General features: G+C 41.0%; 1 long non-coding RNA gene across 1 annotated transcript; it reads right to left on the bottom strand.

Annotated features, from left to right (window-relative positions):
• Window positions 1-1,723: 1,723 nt before the first annotated feature.
• On the bottom strand, window positions 1,724-8,431 carry LOC123117580 (uncharacterized). The gene is made up of 4 exons (XR_006457426.1): window positions 4,622-8,431; window positions 3,562-3,777; window positions 2,786-2,855; window positions 1,724-2,210 (listed from the first exon to the last, which is right to left on the bottom strand). It is a non-coding gene; the product is annotated as an uncharacterized lncRNA (long non-coding RNA).
• Window positions 8,432-15,467: the final 7,036 nt, after the last annotated feature.

The following is a 15,467-nucleotide window of genomic DNA, read 5'->3' as shown; positions in this document are numbered from 1 at the left end:
TAGGAACGTTGATAGACTTTTGCTTGATGTTGATTCTTTGAAACTAAGATCTATTCCACCTAAGCATGATATCAATGAGTCTCTCAGAGCCATGAGAATTTCCATTGATGAGTGCAAAGAAAGAACCGCTAGGGTGCGTGCTAAGAAAGATTGCTTTATAAAAGCGTGTTCTTCTAGTTTTCATGAAAATAATGATGAAGATCTAAAAGTTATTAATGTGTCTCCTATTAAGTCTTTGTTTTGCAATATGAATCTTGAGAGATCATAATGGAGATGAGTCAACTTTAGTTAAAAGGCGTCCCAATGATTCGGAGTTTTTAGATCGTGATGCTAAATTTGGTAAAAGTGGGATTGGAGTGGTCAAAACTTTACATGGATTTCAAGGAATTTAATTATGATAATTGTTCTTTAATAGATTGTATTTCCTTGTTGCAATCCGTGTTGAATTCTCCTCATGCTTATAGTCAAAATAAAGTCTTTACCAAACATATCATTGATGCTTTGATGCAACCTTATGAAGAAAAACTTGAATTGGAAGTTTCTATACCTAGAAAACTTTATGATGAGTGGGAACCTACTATAAAAATTAAGATTAAAGATCATGAATGTTATGCTTTGTGTGATTTGGGTGCTAGTGTTTCCACGATTCCGAAAACTTTATGTGATGTGCTAGGTTTCCATGATTTTGATGATTGCTCTTTAAACTTGCACCTTGCGGATTCCACCATTAAGAAACCTATGGGAAGGATCAATGATGTTCTTATTGTTGCAAATAGGAATTATATGCCCGTAGATTTTATCGTTCTTGATATAGATTGCAATCTTTCATGTCCTATTATTCTTGGTAGACCTTTCCTTAGAACGAGTGGTGCAATTATTAATATGAAGGAAGGGAATATTAGATTCCAATTTCCATTAAGGAAAGGCATGTAACACTTACCTAGAAAGAAAGTCAAATTACCTTATGAATCTATTATGCGTGCCACTTATGAGTTGAATACCAAAGATGACAATACTTAGATCTACTAGTATAATGCCCGTGCGTTGCCACGGGCTACAATGCATATTATATGAATCCAAAGTCGAAGCTCATTTCTCTCCCTCATAAGTATGGACATGTTTGGATATCAAACGGAGAACCAGCGTGCTCTCCAAAATTCAATATATGAACAGTACGAGCTCTTTACCATATATATATCCTCCCAATGTGCAAGGATGAATCGCAATCCCACAAAATAGACAAATGGCTCGTTAGAATTGATACATATCATGCCAGTTCAATTACTAAAGTTCATCTCCAATTTTGGAAGCAAATGGCCAGAAGAAAAATCATGCAATTTTGTCCACTTTTGATTGTTCCCTCTAAACAAAAATGCTAGTAATCTTTCTCTGGGTGTAGTATCCCAATAATGAAATATAAGAGCGTTTATATCAACGCTCTTATATTTCTTTACATAGGGAGTACTATTTTATTTTCTATGCATTGAATCAACATAAATAAAATTCAACCATTTTATGAATATGTACATACACACGACCATCAATTGAATCAACATAAAAACTCCAACAACTATACTATCTCCGCCTCCACAATCTAAGATTTTTTGCAAGAAATTGTTCAATAAAACAAACATAGCAAATCCACACATGAGAAAATTAACAAAACTTCCAGCTTAGGTAAACCGAGTAAGTTAAATATAAAAATGGAGTACATATAGCACGAATGATTTAATTACTACATTGATAAATTAGGACACTCGTTTGAACTTACAAGTAGAGATTTAAAACACGTTACTATAGAATTCACTTGCAAACTTTCACCTTTCATGTTACGAGGCCAAAGAAGGATCCCATTTAAATAGACCTTTTGCCTCCGCAAGCACTTGCAGTAATGTCGGCTACTGGTCAGAGTTAAAATAGCTTTTCATTAACAATAATTCTTTGTTCCATGATACCCTAAGCCTGATGCGATTCCTTTCCACAACTGAATTTAAGCACACCATTGAACAACACAGTTAGTTCAAATAGAGATAGGTTGTGCAAGTGAAGAATGTAACAAATCACTCATCAATCTAAGGTTCAAATAGAGACAGTTCAGATGCAACCAAATGCCCCAAAATCTTCAATGTACACAAGAATGCCGATAAAAGCCAGTTCATCTTGTTGTTCCCTTCATGCTTCGACAGTTCCTATGATTCATGTCCGTCAGTCTGTAGGGCATTCCCACATGCACCAGTGATGTCAAGCACCAATCAAGAAATGAACAAGCTAACAAAAACTATACTAAGTGGAGGCCATCAAAGTTAAGTTGAAAGAAAGGTCCAATAGTTAAGCGTTATTTTCATATTACAAGTTTGGCAATGTCAATTTCAATATCTACATCAAACAAAGGCTTTTAAGAAAAAAAAATCATATTAACGGATTTAAGATGGAGAGAGGATTCTAGATAGTTGGTCTCACTGAAAATAGAGGTGCGGGGTTGTGCTTTACACTGACGCGATAGTAAAACAAAGACCGCCAGACAATTTTAATGCAGGGCATGGACTAACACACCGCTGGTATTGTAGCCCTCCACTCTATGTGTGATTTCAGATTTATATTTTTTTGATAGAAGAAAGATGACAGACAATACAACCATCAGGTTGGGCACTGTTTATGCATTGGAAGGTAACCAAGGCAAATAAAAGATTCGTTAGACATGTAAACAAAAAATAAAAATAAACTCCGGCCGTTATCACCCAACTAAAACCATTGGATAATGTACAACTCTATATTTTCAACATACCTTGAGTAACAGTAGAGAGAAGATGACCGCATGTCAATTCTGAATGGGAACATCTTAAGAATCGCATGCCCTGTAGAAAGAATAGCAGGATGGGAAGTTTATTGCTCAAATGGATCGAAGAATATTTTTTACAGTCATACAACTCTAGAATTCGATTCGGATGAAGTAGAAATATAGATAAACATAAATTTTTTTCGAGAACACAAATATAGATAAACATAATCAGTATGAAGGAAACACTGTTATCATTTTTTCACCGACCAATGTACTCATTAAATCCAGGCGACCTATGAACAGTGCCCAAATCATGATGGTTGTGCAAAATTTCTAGTAACATTACTTCTAACAGTACATGAATTAGTAACGTATGAATATATTTTTTCAGTCAGCTTGGGATTGGCAAACCAAGAGAATGTACAGGTTTTTCATCTTTAGCTTTTTGGCCCAGCGTTTTCACAAATTTTTGCGATATTCTCTTTTGAGATCCTCAATTAATACCTTCATGTAAAGCATAACCATCTACATTAGATCTCGACTGTTGAATTTCTAGGTAGTAGGTATCGGTTCACATAAGCAGGCAAACACAAAGCTCTAAAAGTAACATATCCTTTCTTAGTAGCACTGGAATTCTATCATTTATCTATTAATTCTCGAGGAAATATTTTCTCCTAAAGCCTAATTCATTTCAGACTGCAAGTACACAGTTGCAGACACAAAGGACATATGAAGTTGACCATGAGGCTCTTGAAGGCAATTCATCAAATAACAATACTCACAGTTTGGAGAAATGGGGTGAGGTCTTTTGGCTGGTACAGCTGCACTTGATGTCCCCATAGTCACATCCTTACGCCAGTGTGTGGGTCGCTACTAATGTCCCATGCCCAGGCCTTCTCAACCGAACAATGTCTGCCGTACCCGATGACCTTTGATGTATTTATCAATGATCGCTTGCCACAATCAACGAAGCCTGATGATCACCTCGCTCGATGAAACTTTTGTAACCCATGCATTGGACAATAGCCATGGAAGCAAAGTGACGAGGAGTACCCAACAGTAAGAGAGAAGCACATGATATGTGTGTGCTTATAAGGTGAAAATATGCGTCTATGTTTTATGTTCTTAGCTTTGTGTGAAGGACAGTCAATTTCAGGATGACAACATCCATTTTAAAGCAAATGTTAGTTGGTAGAAATAAAGATAAAATGACACTTAACTGCTTTACCATTTGTACTTCACAAAAAGTGTTAAGCATAGACTGACAAAAAGAAAACCTAGTCTGCAGGATTACAAAAGTTGTAAGTAACTTACTGGTAATGATCTAAAAATGTATCCACCAAACTCAGTGCCAATTCTTCTAGTGATAACATGAACATTGTGACAAGGTAAACCGAGACATTTGCAATATGAATTTCGGTTTCCTCAGTGTACTGGATTGACCTATAAACAATCATGCAATTATCCTCCTCATGTATGGCTAGAGCAGTTTGTGTTTCCATGTAGAAGTACTAATGTGCAACTATGCACTCTACCAAGCTCCCCCATGGCGCTTCGTGCCCACTGTTTTCACCGACAATCCAAAGGTTAAATTAGTATTAGTATAGAAATAGATCACATTAACTTTTTTGGCATAAGATCACATCAAAATATTGTTGAAGATGGAAGAGCCAATACATTTGGACAGAACAAAAGCATAATAGAACATTGGATACAAACGCTACATTTGATAGAAATACCTAGTAAAACATACAGTAAACCCTTCAACTCAGTGTTCTTCGGATCAAAGTAAAACATACAGTAAAATATACAACAGAAGTGTAATGTATAAGCAGTCCGTACCAAAGAAGGTCGCCTCGTCAACTCGGTGTTCCTCGGATCAGCACCAGTTTGGAGTAAACCCTTCAACTGGTTAAAACCACCATAAAAGGCAGCACAATTTTTCTTCCGATCAGCTCTGCCTATTTCCTCCCTGTGGAACGTGATGTGTGATTTTATTTGTTTGACGTGCCTACATATAGTTCTACAGCCAAAGGCAAGCAGGCAGCACATCTCTAAGGTTGCTCAATTATTTTTCTTCCGTCAAGAAAATAAATCTGCAGCATTTTTGAAAGGAGCACAAATCTTCAACGAGCCTGCATCATCGTTAGTTACCTACATCTCTGCCCCTGTTGGTGGAACAACCATTGTAGTTGGAGGAGTGTGACCCGGTGCTCCACATCCATAATCTTTAGAGACTCAAGCCTCATTTATGGTCCTCATGAGCCTCCTCCCTGCCTTATTCCTCCGTCTGTGAGATGGATGTATGCAGGCAGAAGAAGCACTAAATTTACAGATAGGGTGAGCCAAGTGGCTTGAGGCAGACATCGGTGGCTGGATGAGAGGACGGACATGAAGACACAGAGGTGTGGTCCTCGTTGCTGGAGCAAGGGCCGGAGCACACAGAATCGACCGTGCTCAATGAGCCTTCAGGACCATTCCTCCCTACATCTCAGACTCCCCATTGGCAGAACAACCATTGCAGTTGGAAGAGAGCAACTCGGTGCTCCACTTCCGTAATCTTTAAAGACTCGAGCCTCTTGATGGGCCTTGTGAGCCTCCACTCCACCTTGTTTCTGATCATGAACCATCCGATACCTCCTTGTCAACAAGAAAGTGCTCGCAGAATTAAAATAAATTATCCTCCATTTTGCATGTTTTTATACAATCAGCAGCACTGGTAGTCTACATCCTCACAACCTAAAGCAGAAACTACAAAATCGGTAATTAAGTCACCACTGAAATTGGTCCCAAATACAAAACAGTATTACTTCCAACGAGAATTGGTGTAGTAAGTGGGGATCTTGCCACAACATACAAGCCACAGGAGTATAATTGGATATAACAAATGTCAAAGCTAGAACCGAACATTGTCTCCCATTTTCAAAGCAGTAACTTGACACGTTCTCTGTTTTTTAAAGAATCCATGAAAAGCATCTCTATGAGCAAGAACTATCTTGTGGAATAGAATTTCAAAATAAGGAGGAGTGATTATATTTTAAAATAAGGAGGAGTGATTATATTTTAAAATAAGGAGGAATCCATGCCACATAAGGAGGAATCCATGCCACACACCTCCCCACCTAGCCCACCTTCTACATAAATCCATCGAGGATTTGGATTTTAATACTACGAGTGTACACCCAAATATCTACGTAATTGCCTGCTTATTACCATATTATTTAAATATTTCTGTTACAGTAGGGTCTTCTAGAAAGGAATCTGTTCGGTACGAAACTAACATCAAAATAAACTGGCACTGTTCTAACATTGCTAGTTGCGTTGCATCAGTAAGGTTGACACCTCACATGATTTTCTTACCATACTTGGAACATATCAAAAATTATATCAATTACCCTTTAAACACTTCAATAAAGGATAACAATTGTAACGTACAAACAGAATAAGCAGTACCCTTTCATTAATCGAGATAAGGGCAAAGCCAATTCAGTTTATGTTATTTTAAAGAAGCAATCAGCAAGTGTATGAGCAGTACATGTATTTTCCTATGGCACAAACAAGATAGCAAAATCAAATGAATAAGCTGATTATTCAGTTTAACTATATGTATCTACCACTAATTAATCAGAATGACAGAACCAATATGGCTAGAGCATGTCTAGAGAATGCGAAATACAACATATTAATTAGTACAACAAATTTAGAGTTTGATTCTGTCCATCCACTATGTTTTAGCTAAAAAAACATTAGCAAAAATACTCATCATGCTTACAAAGCCTTAACATTGAGAAGGTCAGATAGTCTAACCGTGTTATATGCCATCCAGCACATAAGTAGAAGCAAACCAAATCCATTATCCATGAATGAAACAATATAATAAATTTCAAATTTGTATTGGATGGTAGGACCATGCATCAGGAGACAACTTACAGCCTTGAACAAACAAAAGGGGAAAGATAGCCAATAATTCAAATAAATTGATTTGGAGAACCATACACTAACTACTAACCAGTACAATCCTGCATAAAGCATGCATGTCGGGTCATGCTATTGTAAATTTATAGAGAAATGGACCTATATAATTTGTTTGGTATTGTAGTAGTTTGTTCTCGCCTTCAACTCATCAATCTTGGCCTGCATTTCAGCGCAAAGCTTTAATAATTTACAAATAGTACACAAGCTTCTTAACCAAACGATGGTGATAACCTTCCGACGGCTCTAGTCAATCAACATCGCTCAAAACATAATAGATTGAAGGAAACTAAAACTGACAAATAGGCAGAGGTGACTGTCAAGAAGGAAACGGATCAATCACCAGAACATTGTTGAGAGAACACGTCAAGAAGGAAACTAAAAAGAACACATATTCAAGAGCCAGCAAGGTTACACCGGCATCTATGCGGTCTGGACGCACGCAGAGCGTTGGGTGCAGGAAGAAGAGTAAGGCAACACTCTAGCCAAACATGTTTGGAAGGCATCGAGTCACGGGAAACACAAGTTGAATGAGTTTCTTTCCAACTTGGACCGTGGCAATTTCTATAGGCAGCCTACCAAGTTGTTACAGAGTACAGAAAGCATGAGGTTCTGGAGAACATTCTTGTTCGAGGCTAAGGATTAAGGTGTAGGTCATACTATATGTACTTGAAGAGTATAAAATATGGCAGGAAAAGGGATTCAGTACGATCACTTGGTCAGGAACATTTGGATCTGCTCCAGCCTTCTACAAGCACTTGACGAATCCAATGTTGCCACGGCGGCTGCACGCTAACAACAGTGGGATCACTCCACTGAATCCACCGGCATCAACATTATCCCCACCCTAGGTAACATTTCCACGTGAGAAATCAATATGCGCAATTCATGTGGAAATTCTATGGAACTCTAGCGATCCAAGCACTGCAAGTGCTACTTCAAAAATAACCGTCACATCGCGACAATGCAAATACCTAGTATGATTTATGCAATCAACGGGAACTTGGAGATCAATTAGCAGAAGATAAAGTATTGTAGCACCTTAGTGAGCAGCTTCATGCATTCCATGGAGCCACCAAGAAGCGATGAGAGATGAGACCAGGGGTGTGAATACACGGCTAGCAAATTTGTTCGGCTGCAAAATTGCAAGCTGGTCGGCCTTGAACAAAATGCATGCACCATACGAACGGCCGGACGTACATCACCGTGCCACGGATTCTCCCCTCCTTACATGAATCCTTGTTCTTTCCTATCAACAGTCACATGCAAGCAGAGGACGACCTCCGGATCCCAGATCCCATGGCTAGGAGAACCTCCCAGCTCCCATGTGCGCATCCCGTAGACGCCTCCTGCCCCAGGCGCTCGATCCCTGGATCGGGAGAGCCACCCGATGCTGCGCCGACGACCTCACAGCCTCCCGGCGCTGGTGATCTATCCTACGGAGGCGGACAGTAGTGGGCGGTGGCAGAAATGACGCGCGAGAGGGAGATGGGAAAAGGGAGATATTCCAGCGAACCAGAAACGTAAAGGGATGGTGATCTCGGACCTCTGCGGCGGCGATCTCAGATCTCGGTGGCGGTGAAGGGCTCCACGATGGCGGCGTCGAAGGCGGCGAAGGGCTCCACGATGGCAGCATCGGTGTGCTTCACGGTCGACCAAGCAAATAGATCGAGGGGAGCCGTGTCGTATGTTTTTTTCCTGATGTGCGAGATGGCATTTTTACCTGGATTAATAGTCTTACCATACCTGGTGGTAATTTAAATTTATTACCATATTCGATATTTCCTGAGTTATGGCCTTGCCATATCTGGATTGATAGCCTTTGGGGTAATTTAAATTTATTACCATATAATTATCATATTTAAAATTTCCTGAGTTATGGCCTTACCATACCTGGATTGATTTATTACTATACGTGGATTAATTGTGATTGATTACCATAAATACGTTGGGTATTGCCGGCCAGACGAGAAAATAGAAAAACCAGTGGGAGGGGTGGTGGGAGGAGAGACAGAAAAAAACTAGCGATGGGAGGGGGTGGTGGGAGGAGAGACGAAAAAAACAGCGATGGGAAGGGGTGGTGGGAGGAGAGACGAAATAAAATCAGCGAAAAATAACCGGCGGACTATTCACCAACTGCTCCATTAGGAGTAGAGATTCTCGCCTTTATGCCTAGCTAGGGGCGTTAAACGATAACGCTTGTTGGGAGGCAACCCAATTTTATTTTAGTTCCTTGCTTTTTGCTTCTGTTTAGTAATAAATAATTCATCTAGATTCTGCTTAGATGTGGTTTTATGTTTTAATTAGTGTTTGTGCCAAGTAGAACCTATAGGATAACCTACGGTGATAGTTAACTTGATTCTGCTGAAAACCAGAAACTTTTGAGCGCACGAGAATAATTTTAATAAATCACAAAAACGTGATTTTGCGCTGATTCGTTTTGCAGTAGATAAATAGACAAATTTACTAGGACTTCCGATTTTGGTAGGATTTTTAGAGTTCCAGAAGTATTCGAAAGTTACATATTGCTACAGACTGTTCTGTTTTTGAGAGGTTTTTTTTCGTGTGTTGTTTGCTTATTTTGATGCATATATGGCTAGTATCGGGGGGTATGAACCATAGAGAAGTTGGAATACAGTAGGTTTAACACCAATATAAATAAAGAATGAGTTAATTACAGTACCTTATGTGGTGGTTTTTCTTTCTTGCACTAACGGAGCTTATGAGATTTCCTGTTGAGTTTTGTGTTGTGAAGTTTTCAAGTTTTGGGTAAAGATTTGATGGACTATGGAATAAGGAGTGGCAAGAACCCAAGATTGGGGATGCCCATGGCACCCAAAGATATCCAACGACAACCAAAATCCTAAGCTTGGGGATGCCCCGGAAGGCATCCCCTCTTTCGTCTTCGTTTATCGGTAACTTTACTTGGAGCTATATTTTTATTCACCACATGATATGTGTTTGCTTGGAGCATCTTGTATGATATAAGTTTTTGATTTTTAATTTCCACAATCATCATTGATGTACACACCTTTTGAGAGAGACTCACATGATTTGGAATTTATTAGAATACTCTAAGTGCTTCACTTATATCTTTTGAGCTAGATACTTTTTGCTCTAGTGCTTCACTTATATCTTTTTAGAGCACGGCGGTGGTTTAATTTTGTAGAAATTGTTGATCTCTCATGCTTCACTTATATTATTTTGAGAGTCTTTTAGAACATCATTGTATTTGCTATGGTTATAAAATTGGTCCTAGAATGATGGGCATCCAAGTTGGGTATAATAAAAACTATCATAGAAAGTGAATTGGATGCTATGATCAATTTGATGCTTGATAATTGTTTTGAGATATGAGGATGGTGATATTAGAGTCATGCTAGTGGAGTAATGATGAATTTGAGGAATACTTTTGTTGAAGTTTGTGATTCCCGTTGCATGCACGTATGGTGAACCGCTTTGTGATGAAGTTGGAGCATGATTTATTTATTGACTGTCTTCTTTATGAGTGGCGGTCGGGACGAGCGATGGTCTTTTCCTACCAATCTATCCCCCTAGGAGCATGCGCGTAGTACTTTGTTTTCAAAGATTTGTAGATTTTTGCAATAAGTATATGAGTTCTTTATGACCAATGTTGAGTCCATGGATTATACGCACTCTCACCCTTCCACCATTGCTAGCCTCTCTTGTGCCATGCAACTTTCGCTGGTACCATACACCCACCATATACCTTCCTCAAAACAGCCACCATACGTACCTATTATAGCATTTCCATAGCCATTCTGAGATATATTTCCATGCAACTTTCCACCGTTCCGTTTATTATGACACGCATCATCATTGTCATATTGCTTTTGCATGATCATGTAGTTGACATCATATTTGTGGCAAAGCCACCTTCATAATTCTTCCATACATGTCACTCTTGGTTCATTGCATATCCCGGTACACCGCCGGAGGCATTCATATAGAGTCATATCTTGTTCTAAGTATCGAGTTGTAATCTTGAGTTGTAAGTAAATAAAAGTGTGATGATTTTCATTATTAGAGCATTGTCCCAAGTGAGGAAAGGATGATGGAGACTATGATTCCCCCACAAGTCAGGATGAGACTTCGGACATTAAAAAAAAGAGAGAAAGGCCAAATAAAAAAATGAGAGAAAAGGAGAGAAGGGACAATGCTACTATCCTTTTACCACACTTGTGCTTCAAAGTAGCACCATGATCTTCATGATAGAGAGTCTCCAATGTTGTCACTTTCATATACTAGTGGGAATTTCTCATTATAGAACTTGCCTTGTATATTCCAATGACGGGCTTCCTCAAAACGCCATAGGTCTTCGTGAGGAAGCAAGTTGGATGCACACCCACTTAGTTTCTTTTGTTGAGCTTTCATACATTTATAGTCTAGTGCATCCATTGCATGGCAATCCCTACTCACTCACATTGATATCTATTAATGTACATATCCACAGCCCATTGATATGACTAGTTGATGTGAGACTATCTTCTCCTTTTTTGTCTTCTCCACAACCACCATTCTATTCCACATATAGTGCTATATCCATGGCTCACGCTCACGTATTGCATGAAAGTTGAAAAAGTTTGAGAATACTAAAGTATGAACAATTGCTTGGCTTGTCATCGGGGTTGTGCATGATTAAATACTTTGTGTGATGAAGATAGAGCAGAGCCAAACTATATGATTTTGTAGGGATAACTTTCTTTAGCCATGTTATTTTGAGAAGACATGATTGCTTTGTTAGTATGCTTGAAGTATTATTGTTTTTATGTCAATATGAACTTTTATTTTGAATCATTTGGATCTGAACATTCATGCCACAATAAAGAAAATTACATTGAGAATTATGCTAGCAAGCATTCCACATAAAAAATTCTGTTTTTATCATTTACCTACTCGAGGACGAGCAGGAATTAAGCTTGGGGATGCTTGATACGTCTCCAACGTATTTATAATTTTTTATAGTTCCATGCTATTATATTACCCGTTTTGGATGTTTATGGGCTTTACTTTACACTTTTATACCATTTTTGGGACTAACCTACTAATCGAAGGCCCAGCCCAAATTGTTGTTTTTTTGCCTATTTTAGTGTTTCGAAGAAAAGTAATATCAAACGGAGTCCAAACAGGATGGAACCTTTGGGAGCGATATTTTTGGAACAAATGCAAACCAGGAGACTTGGAGTGGACATCAAGCAACAAACGAGGCGGCCACGAGGGTGCCCGGCACGCCCTAAGGGGTTGGGCGTGCCCCCCACCCTCATGGGCCCCTCGAGGCACAACCGACATACTTTATTTGCCTATATATACTCCCGTACCCTGAAAACATCGGAGAACACCACGAAAACCTAATTCCACCGCCGCAATGTTCTATATCTACGAGATCCCATCTTGGAGCCTTAGTCGGCGCTCCGCCGAAGGTGGAATCAACCATGGAGGGCCTCTATATCATCTCCAAGGGCTCTCCGATGAGTTGTGAGTAGTTTACCACAGACCTTCGGGTCCATAGTTATTAGCTAGATGGCTTCTTCTATCTCTCTTTGAATCTCAATACAAAGTTCTCCTCGATGTTCTTGGAGATCTATTTGATGTAACTCTTTTTGCGGTGTGTTTGTCGAGATCCGATGAATTGTGGGTTTATGATCAAGTTTATCTATGAGAAATAATTGAATCTCCTCTGAATGCTTTTATGTGTGATTGGTTATCTTTGCAAGTCTCTTTGAATTATCAGCTTGGTTTGGCCTAATAGATTGATCTTTCTTGCAATGGGAGAAGTGCTTAGCTTTGGGTTCAATCTTGCGGTGTCCTTTCCCAGTGACAGCAGGGGCAGCAAGGCACGTATTGTATTGTTGCCATCAAGGATAAAAAGATGGCGTTTATATCATATTGCATGAGTTTATCCCTCTACATCATGTCATCTTTCTTAATGCATTACTCTGTTCTTCATGGACTTAATACTCTAGATGCAGGCAGGAGTCGGTCGATGTGTGGAGTAATAGTAGTAGATGCAGAATCGTTTCGATCTACATGTCATGGACGTGATGCCTATATACATGATCATGCCTAGATATTCTCATAACTATGCACTTTTCTATCAATTGCTCGACAGTAATTTGTTCACCCACCGTAATACTTATGCTATCTTGAGAGAAGCCACTAGTGAAACCTATGGCCCCCGGGTCTATCTTTTATCATATAAGTTTCCCATCTACTTTTATTTGCATCTTTTATTTTTCAATCTATATCATAAAAATACCAAAAATATTTATCTTATCTTATTATCTCTATCAGATCTCACTTTTGCAAGTTACCGTGAAGGGATTGACAACCCCTTTATCGTGTTGGTTACGAGGTTCTTGTTTCTTTGTGTAGGTGTGTGGGACTTTTGAGGAGCCTCCTACTGGATTGATAACTTGGTTCTCAAAATCTGAGGGAAATACTTACGCTACTTTGCTGCATCAGCCTTTCCTCTTCAAGGGAAAACCAACGCAGTGCTCAAGAGGTAGTAGAGCCAAACACAAATCCTCGTGCATGGCGAGCTCTTCCTTCATCTTGACATCCTGGACGCCCTTAGAGAACGCTGTAATGATGGCCTCGTCCGACACCTTTGGGATTTTGAGGCGACCATTGGTCTAGCGCTGTATGTACTTGTACAAGATTTTGCTTTGCTGCTGCTTGATGCGCCGCATGTCGCCTGCCCCACGAGCGCGGTCGCGAGTACCCTAGAAGTCCGCGATGAAGCGCTCGCGGATCTCGCCTAAGATGAGATCGACCCCATCGGAAGGTTCAGGAGCCAGGAGTGTGCGCCTTCATTGAGGGCCATGGGGAACCAGTTCGCCATGACTTTGTCATTTCCGTTTGCCGCCTCGATACCCAGCTCGTAGAGCTGGAGGAACTCAGCGGGGTCGGGAGTGCTGTCGTAGCGCGTGGGAAGATCTGGCTTGAACTTGTCGGGCTAAACGATGGTGCGCAGCTCCAGGGTGAATGCATGGCAACCTGCCACGCTCACTGGAGCTAGCCGCACGGGAGGAGACTGATCTCGACGCACGCGTGCCGCAGCCTCCGGCGGCACACGATCTTGACACAGCGGTGCTCGAAGTGCGTGCACTTCTCCTTGGGGTTGCTGCACCACCTGGTAGCTTGCTTCATCACACGTCGGCGCCCTATGCGGCAGGTCGCGCTGCGGTGCTTCATGCTAGGGCTCAGGGACAACGTTGCACCGAGGAGGTGGAGGAGGCACGCCGGCGCCCTGCACGGCGGGTCGCGCTGGGTGCTTCATGCTGGGGCTCGGGCATGACGTAGCGCCGAGGAGGTGGAGGAGGCGCGCCATGGGCCACCTTGCCGTGTGGGACGGGTGAGGTAGCGAGCAAGACGGCGTAGGGGCCTCTCCCGCGACCCTAACGAGCTCGACAATGCGGTCGAGCCGATCCTCGAAGAGGTCATCGGCTGGGCAGTAGCGTAGAAACTCTCCCGCCATGAGTAGCGTAGCATGCGCATTTGCCGGCCCGCGATGAGCATGAGAAGACGACGCATTGGCTGGGATAAGAGACGGGGTTGCGGTGCGACCGTCTCGCCGCATGGAAGGTGGCGTGGGCGAGTCCTGCTGCTCGTGGGTCACGGGACCGGTGGCGGCGTTGGCCACAAGAGAAGGGGAGCAGCGAGGCGTGTAAACTTGAGCAGAGAAGTGGAAATTGTTGCAAAAAGGCCACAACTTACATAACAACCATTAGATGCAGATCTAATGGTCAAAAATGGCGGATGGCAGACACACCATCATCACCAACTGAGTCTTCTATAGGAGTAGAGATAGATATAACTCTTATAAAAAATAGAGTTGGTGATGATGGTGTGCCTGCTATCCTGCAATATAGGTCGTCCAATTTATATCTGACGGATAGGAAGGGAACTATGGAAATTTTGCAAAAAGATACCCACACCCCTCCTCATTCGCAAATAAGGCCTTCCCTCGTTCATCCTTTTCTCCCACAAGATAAACTACTCATACAAATACATCTTGATGTTCCGTGCAATGCACGGGCATCTTGCTAGTATACTCTTATAAAATACAGAGTTGGTGATGATGGTGTGCCTGTCATCCTGCAATATAGGCCGTTTGATTTATATCTGACGGGTAGGAAAGAAAACTATGACAATTTTGCAAAAATATACCCACACCCTCTCCACATTTGCAAATAAGGCCTTCCCTCGTTCATCCTTTTCTCTCACAAGATAAAATACTCATAGAAATGCATCTTGATGTTCCGTGCGATGCACGGGCATCTTGCTAGTTTCCTTTAAAATAGTTACTGCGATAATTCGGTTGAAGTGATATATTTTATGTCTACCCCGAATGATCTCAAATTCACTAGTAGTAACAAAGAAAAGGTTGCCTTGTTAATTAATAGAAAACAGGGTGAAAACTATCACATGAGGCCGGTAGAAACAAGGCACATTGGGTTCAGCGTCATCGTCACTACAGCTGTGCGCACGCCAAAAATCTACATATCGAGGGTGCAACAGAGAGAAAGACGTATCGAGTGTGTGTGAGCGAGGCACAAAGACACAACTAGCACGCACGCGCATGTGTGTGTGTGTGTGTGTGTGTGTGTGCGCATTTGAGAGAGCAGCCAATTCATCGATTAACATCAAGATCGAGTTGTCACCCTTCTGCTGTTATTGTTGGGGGGTGGGGAGG

This window comes from Triticum aestivum, chromosome 1B (assembly GCF_018294505.1).
Source record: "Triticum aestivum cultivar Chinese Spring chromosome 1B, IWGSC CS RefSeq v2.1, whole genome shotgun sequence".
Classification (NCBI taxonomy): domain Eukaryota; kingdom Viridiplantae; phylum Streptophyta; class Magnoliopsida; order Poales; family Poaceae; genus Triticum; species Triticum aestivum.
The sequence above is the reverse complement of the archived record's forward strand: the minus strand, read 5'-3'. Positions and strand labels throughout refer to the sequence as shown.